This window comes from Lycium ferocissimum, chromosome 1 (assembly GCF_029784015.1).
Source record: "Lycium ferocissimum isolate CSIRO_LF1 chromosome 1, AGI_CSIRO_Lferr_CH_V1, whole genome shotgun sequence".
NCBI lineage: Eukaryota > Viridiplantae > Streptophyta > Magnoliopsida > Solanales > Solanaceae > Lycium > Lycium ferocissimum.
The window spans coordinates 64,579,490-64,587,031 of NC_081342.1; the positions used below are offsets into that span (position 1 = coordinate 64,579,490).

General features: G+C 32.6%; 1 long non-coding RNA gene across 1 annotated transcript; it reads left to right on the forward strand.

Moving 5' to 3' along the window:
• Positions 1-2,783: 2,783 nt before the first annotated feature.
• On the forward strand, positions 2,784-6,027 carry LOC132030566 (uncharacterized). Its single transcript, XR_009408065.1, has 5 exons — positions 2,784-2,903; positions 4,308-4,603; positions 4,790-4,862; positions 4,948-5,015; positions 5,691-6,027. It is a non-coding gene; the product is annotated as an uncharacterized LOC132030566 (long non-coding RNA).
• Positions 6,028-7,542: the final 1,515 nt, after the last annotated feature.

Genomic DNA, 7,542 nt, shown 5'->3' on the forward strand with positions numbered 1-7,542 from the left:
TTATTTCTTAAATTTCATACCTAGTCAAACCAAGACACTTAAATTGGGATGGATGGACTAAATTTTAATATTAAAATATTGAGTTAATCTAGTTCAATTTGGCTTCAAAGTTTAGTCAAATTGACTCTCACAAGAAAAATATCAGATAAATTGAGACAGAGAATAGTAGACGATAAAATTGACTAAAAGGATTACTCACAAGACCATTCTTGAAACCTGGTTGAATGGGCTTGAAAAAATGAGGTTTCTTTGGAGGGATTTTCATGACAATCAAGAAAATGCTGTTACACCTACAGTGTACAATTAATGTATACTTCTTTTCTTTAACTCTGTTTTGTGTGATTGATATAATTGAAAGATGAAACTTCAATTCATGGAATTACAATAAAACTTATTAAGTGGATTTACTGACAGCAAAGGCAGCTTTTTCAATTTAGTGGACTGTGTAACATTAATGGTGCAGTTCAAATCCCAAAAGGGAGCCCAAGAGAAGTAAAACTGACCGGCGCCACGTTTATGTTGTACTCCCTCCTCCTCAAATTACTCCCTGGTTTACTTTTACTAATCACGTTTTGAATTTTGATGCTGTTTAAGAAACAATTATTAAGATAGGCATTTTACCACAATACCCCTATTAATGGTGTATAATTGTATTGGAGTTGGAAAAATGATTTAAAATGAATAATAAATGTTAAGGGTAAAACAGAAATTTTTTTTGTCTTACCTTGATTTGTGAAAATTGACAAGTGAAAATGAAAATCTATAAGGGGAATAGTGGACAAGTAAAAATGAACGGAGGGAGTATTTGTTTTGATTAGTAAAACTAGTCATCTCAAATTATATGTCGTTTTAAAAGTTCAACACACAATTAATTAATTTTTCTTCATTTTATTCTTAGTTGAATTTTGTCATTAATGGAGATTGACACATAAATAGATTAAACATTTAATGAAGAGAGATTATAATTTAGACATAAATAAGGGGAAGTTAATCAAATACACCTCCTAAATAATATTTGTTAAGGGGCGTTTAAACAAAAAAGGCGACAAATAATTTAAGACAGAGGGAGTAGAAAATCTTGATTTCTTTTTAAACCGAATTTTTTTTTACTCCCTCCATCCATTTTAAATTGTTTAGTATTTACTTGGCACACCCTTAAGGAGTAATAAATAAAATGACAGATTTATTAAATCACCCTTTGAATATATAAAGTCAATGTTTTGGAAAATGCTTATACTCCTTTTGTTGACCTTTACTTGTCCACTTTAACATATCAAGAAAAAGACACACTTTTTTTTCTTGTTTTACCACTAACATTAGTTACTTATTTCTAAATCGTTTCCAAGTCTATTAAGACTATATCAATTAATATGGATAATATGATAAAATATATACTTCATTTATTAATTTTTAGAGGGGGGGGGGGGTGGAAAGCCAGTATTGTACAAGTAAAAGTGAATGGGTGGAGTAGTTAATAAAAAGGGTAAATTAGGAACTAAGTGATAAATTTTGTCTTGATTTTGCACATGACACATTTAAGTCAACTTAGCACATGACATGTTTAAGATCACAAGATTACAGGACATTTTGGTACATTCTACCTATCTTTAGTTAGCAACCACAAGATTCAAAAGTTTTTTTTTACTTTTTAAAATTTCATGTCAAGTCAAAACTAGACACACAACTGGAGAAAATTCAGCTTTCGGCTCGATGGATTATCTTGTTAAAACCCAACACTGCACGTCCATAATGCTATAATGTAACATTATGTAATCTGCCACATTAAATGAATTTGATGGTGTTTGTTCAGATCTGATTTTGATGATTAACAATTGAAGTGTTGATTTTTAGAAGGCGTTGATGCATAATCTCATTTGAATTATGAGTCACATTTTTAGGTTTTTTTACTTCACTTTTGACTTAGTAGCGTCTAGATCTTTTATAATCGATCTTAATTCTTAATGAGGAGTTTAATCTTATAAGGAAGTAGTATCATATTAGGAGTGTTGTGGGTATTGAGACACGATCCCAATCGAACTGGGAGTCACATTTTCATACGTTTTTACTTCACTTTTGAACTGAAAATCCATTAGTTAGGCGTGATCAACTTAATTATGACTGATTGGGATAAAATAGTAAAAATCCTTGTCAAACTAAAAATATACACTGAAAAATCATTAGTTAGGTGTGATCAATTTATGGCTGGAATAAAATAATAAAAATCTTGATCAAACTAAAAATAATTATATGCTGAAAAGTCATTAGTTAAGCGTGATCAACTTGTGACTTTTGGCTATTTTTACCATTTTATCAATTAGGCAATGTTACATATATTTAAGGCAAAGTTAGTAATGAACCTATAGCAAACGTTGTTTACTCAATTAAAAGATAAATTGAAATTCAAAAAAAAAAATCTTACTAAAAAGATAATATAAGATTAATCGGTAGATACCATCTTTTATTATTTTTTGCCAGTGATTAAAACGATTCCCATAATATTATTTCTATAGGCGTTAGAATATACTTTTGCCTTTCTTGCACTAATAACGCGGGACTCCTAATAAGTTTGAAGTTCCATATATCTTGAAGGCTACTCCAATAAAATAACTTGGAGCATACTCTACTCATCTTATATATATAACTTATGCCAATTAAAAGAATCATTAATTAAGTGTAATTTTGAGAAGGCTTCTAATAACCATGGCTGGTTAGCATTTTCTTTAACTATATATTTGATTATGTTATTCAATTTTCTCCTGTTTTTATGTATTCTTCTGATCTTCTCTTTAAGTTATTATGTTCGTTGTTTAATATTTAGTTTTGGCTCTAACATTGTTTGCACTAATTTTACGCAGATGACAATCAAAATTCTGAAGATCATCAACTCGATGGTATTTTGTGGGGTATGTAGAAAAGAGTTATGTTGTGATAATATTAATGACCTGTCTTTTAAATACATAATATCTTGAGAGTTTTTGTACTTTTAATTCCTCAATTATAAGATTTATCTCTTCACACTAGACAATCTTCTGACTCTGAGTACAAGCGCTACTAGAAGCAACGGTTTTTCCCACCAGCATTCAGTGGGAAATTTGTGCTATAAAACATGATTTTCCCACCAAACAATCTCACTGGGAAAACGCATGGTGGGAAACAAATTCTCATTGAAACGTTGGTAAACTTCGTAATTTTTCCCTGTGAAAACACCAGTATTTAGGTTTTTCCCACCAATATTATGTGGGAAATAACCACTGAATATTTTTTAATGGAAAATTCAGTGGGAAAATAGTGATTTTTTAATAGTGAAGAAAGTCAATATTCCTCTAAATGTATGCCCAAAAAACTATCCTTCTTCCTTTAACAAACACCCTCGATAAAATTGGAGTGATAAAGAAAAGAGTCGCCTCAAATCAAGAAAGAGGGTTGAAAATTGCTTATGTTAATTTTAATTTACTAGAATAATAAGTAGCTTAGTTATAGGATGAGTTTACTTTATTTGGATTTAATTTTTTTTTTAAAAAAAAAAATTAGGTTGTTGAGATACTTTAGACCTTTGAAATTATTCTCGTTAGATTTTATGTTGTTAAGTTGGCTATTTAAAGCCCTATATGTTTAATAAAAATATTTAGAGACAATTTTAATCATTTTTAATCTTTTTGTTGTTGCACCATCTTGTAAAAAACAAACAAATAGTCCACCTTTACTCTAGATAAAGAGAGATCTAGTAGAAAACATGAAAAGAATATGTTTTTCTTTCTTTCTTTCGTAGCTTTCTTTTATTTATGCTGGGCCAATTAATAGAGATAGAAGCTTATTATGTTACTTTAATAATTGACATGGACGACCAAAAATAAATATGTAACTAGTAAGATCTTCTACATACACTTTGTTTGGATGTTTATTATGTATTGTTTCATAATGCATCGTATTATATTGTATTGTGTTGTGTTGATGCATATAGCGTTTTGATAGATTATATCGGATAAACCTATAAGCAAAGTAGGGTAAAGGATAAAATAAGATTATTAGATAATAAGTAAAGACAAAATGAGGAGGGAAATAAGGTAACAACGCGATCACACCAAATCGGTCGTTACAAAAATTGACATTTCATCCTTACATACATTTCATCCTTACATAACATGGATTTAACGATAGTGTACAATAAAATTTAAGTAACAATCAAAACAAACATTGCATTTAAACTAACAGCACACTACAATGCAATTGTTAACAACCATCCAAACTGAGTGTAAATGATTTAGTAAGAGATATCTTCTACAGATAAATTTGTTTTTTGTTATTAGGTTTGACATTTGGAGCAGCTTCTGCAATAGCTTTCAAGACCATTGGTGCTCTATTTCCTGGACGAACTGCTAAAACTGATGAAAATAAGAAGGAGAAAGTTACTCAAGTTATTATACCTGCTATTAATATTAATGTGCCTCCCAAGTTAAGCGAACAATTGAAACTCCAGCACACCGTTGCACCTGCCAGTAAAGCTGATGATACATCAAGAAATTCTCAAACTACTTCTGCAACTACTCCTAAAGCCACGAGTCGTAATCTGTCATGTGGGGAACTGATAGACTTATTCACTGATGTATGTATGTTAACTTCTTTTTTACTTCAGTAAATTATTTGGGTTGATTTCTTCAACTATTAGTTATTATCTCAGAAAGTCACTTTTTTTGTTGAAACACTATTAGTTGAATGACCAAATTAGAAATCAACTCGTAAATTCTTTGGTTAGAATATTTTTTAATAATTGGGTCCTTATTCCATTCAGTGCAAAGAGTCGTGGCATGAGAAACGATGTGACTCCTATACTAAGATTATGAAGAAATTTTGCAACGGATCAGGTATCTATATATCTCATCTATTGCACAGACACTTGGAAATTTTAATTACTTTGATTGTAATTAACCTATGAACTTTTGGCTCCAGTAACTGCAGCTGCTGGCCCTTCCCCATCCGATATTGGCTCCACTCTTCTTCTGGGATCCGCCTTTGGAGTAAGTTCAAGATTTTAAATTCTACTTCTCTGTCCCAATTTATGTGATAAACTTTTCTTTTTAGTATATCCTAAAAAGAATGATACACTTATACATTTAGAAACAACTTAACTGAAAACTTTTCCTTTAAATGATTTACGGCCACACAAATATCTATGACTTGTTTTAGACCACAAGTTTCAAAAGTTTCATTTTTTTAAAACTACGTGCCTAGTCAAACTATATCACACAAATTGAGACGAAAAGAGTATTATCTTAATATGAGAAAAATTAGACCACTACTTTTTCGCATGCTTTCACGATAACAAGAAATCGAAATTAATCAGGTTCTGGCAAGAAACTCCTCCTTTCTTGCTTCTTAATCAGGGTATGCCCCCTCCCTACTTCTAGGAAAAGAAAAAGATGTTGAACAAAAACATATTCTTAAGTACAAGCTGAACACGGACCTATTTCTACTATTTCGGGTGCTTATTGATGAAATATTGGTACTATTCTATTTATTAAACAAATTATATATATTCTCTATTAACTAGGACCGTGGATTTTGTATGAATAGGGTATTTGGACATAATTACTTCAACGAGAAAAATTGATGACATGTTGCCATTTCAATATAGGCTTGAGTTTAATTCTATACTCTTCATCTAATTATCAACTAATGTTTCTCCTTTGCAGTGCTTGAACAAGCTGCGGCATTCGTCGTCAGACAGAGATAAAATTGCCTGCTTGGAAAAATACAGCAAATTGGTGCAAATGACCCGATGATCTATCTGAAAGAGAAGTCCAAAAGCAACTCATGATTTAGTGATTAATATTATATATGGTTTTGATCAGTACGTAGTTTAATTTACCCGCTAAGGGTTTATACTTTTGTGACGTTTTTTTCGATTCTATTGTACTTTAGGATGTTCTATTTAATTGGTTTGTGGAATATCTCTTCTCACAAATTTTAGTGTTTGTTCCAAAATGATGTAGTTGTAGTATTTATATTAAAACGTACTAGTATTAATTTCGCCCTTCAAAAAAAAAAAAAAAAAGAGCTTACTTGTAGATATAGGGTGAGTTCGGTATGAAGGAAAATGTTTTCCTAGAAAATGTGTTCTTGGAAAATAAGTGAATTTCTACTTATTTTTTCATGTTCGTTTGGGTAGCGAAAAATAAGTGAATTTCTTACTTATTTTCTCATGTTCGTTTGGTTGGTAGAAAAAACATTTTCACGAAAATACCCACCCAAGCCCCACAACTCCACCCCAACCCCAACCCCCACGCACAACCCCACCCCACCCCCACTCCCAATTTTTTTTTGAAGTATTTAATTTTTTTTTGGATTTTCTAAACCACCACATCCCCCTCCCGGTGTGGACCCATACCACACCAACCCTCATAACCACCCACCCCCCACCCTCAATTTTTTTTGGAGGGGGTGGTGGGGTGTCAGGAAAGGGGGGTGGGGGTGGGGCAAAAAACCAACAAAAAAAAGAATTCAAAACTTTTTTTTCAAAACAAAATTATTTTTTTTGGGGGGGGGGGGGGGGGGGTTGTGGGGGTGGGGTGGTGCAAAAAAAAAAAAAAAAATCAAAATTTTTTTTTTTCAAAACAAAATCAATTTTTTCTGCGAGGGGGTGGGGTGGGGTGGTGCAAAAAAAAAATTCAAAACTTTTTTTTCAAAACAAAATTAATTTGGGGGGCGGGGGGCAGCGGTAGGTAGGGCAAGGGTGGGTGGGGCAGGGGTGGGGTGGTGCAAAAAGCAAAAATCAAAAAAATTCAAAACTTTTTTTTCAAAACAAAATTAATTTTTTTTGGGAGGGGGTGGGGTGGGGTGGCGGCAGGGGTTGTTGGGGTGCAGGTGGTGCGAATTGCCCTTCTTTTGGGGTGGTCTTTAAATTTTGCCCCTCATATTTGCGGTCTTTAAATTTTGCCCTTCATATTTGTGGTCTTTAAGTTTTGCCCTTAGCTTGGATACCTGAGGTTTTGGGTTCGAACCCCCGCTCAAGCATAAAATAAAGAAATAATTTCGCAAGCAAGGGGTGGAGGAGTGTCGCCCTCGGCATAACTTCCTTAAGGAAAACTAAAGTTATGCCGGAGGGGGCATAACTTTTCCTCAAGACATAGTTTAGTTATGCCTTATGGAGCAAAACTTTTCCTTAAAGAACTATGCCTTATGGGCGAGACTTTTAATTAAGGCATAACCAAAAGTATGCCTTAACTAAAAGTGTGCCTTGAAAAGTTTTTTTAAAAAAATGTCTCAAGGCAAAGTCCGCCCCTAGATAACTCCTTAAGGAAAAAACTAAAGTTATCGGAGGGCATAATTTAGTTTTGCCTTATGGGGAAAACTTTTCCTTAAGGAATTATGCCTTATGGGGGCGAGACTTTTAATTAAGGCATAATAAAAGTATGCCTTAACTAAAAGTTAAAAAAAAAAAAAAAAAAAAATGTCTCAAGGCAAAGTCACGCCCTCCGCATAACTTCCTTAAGGAAAAACTAAAGTTATGCGGAGGGCATAACTTTTCCTCAGGTATAATTTAGT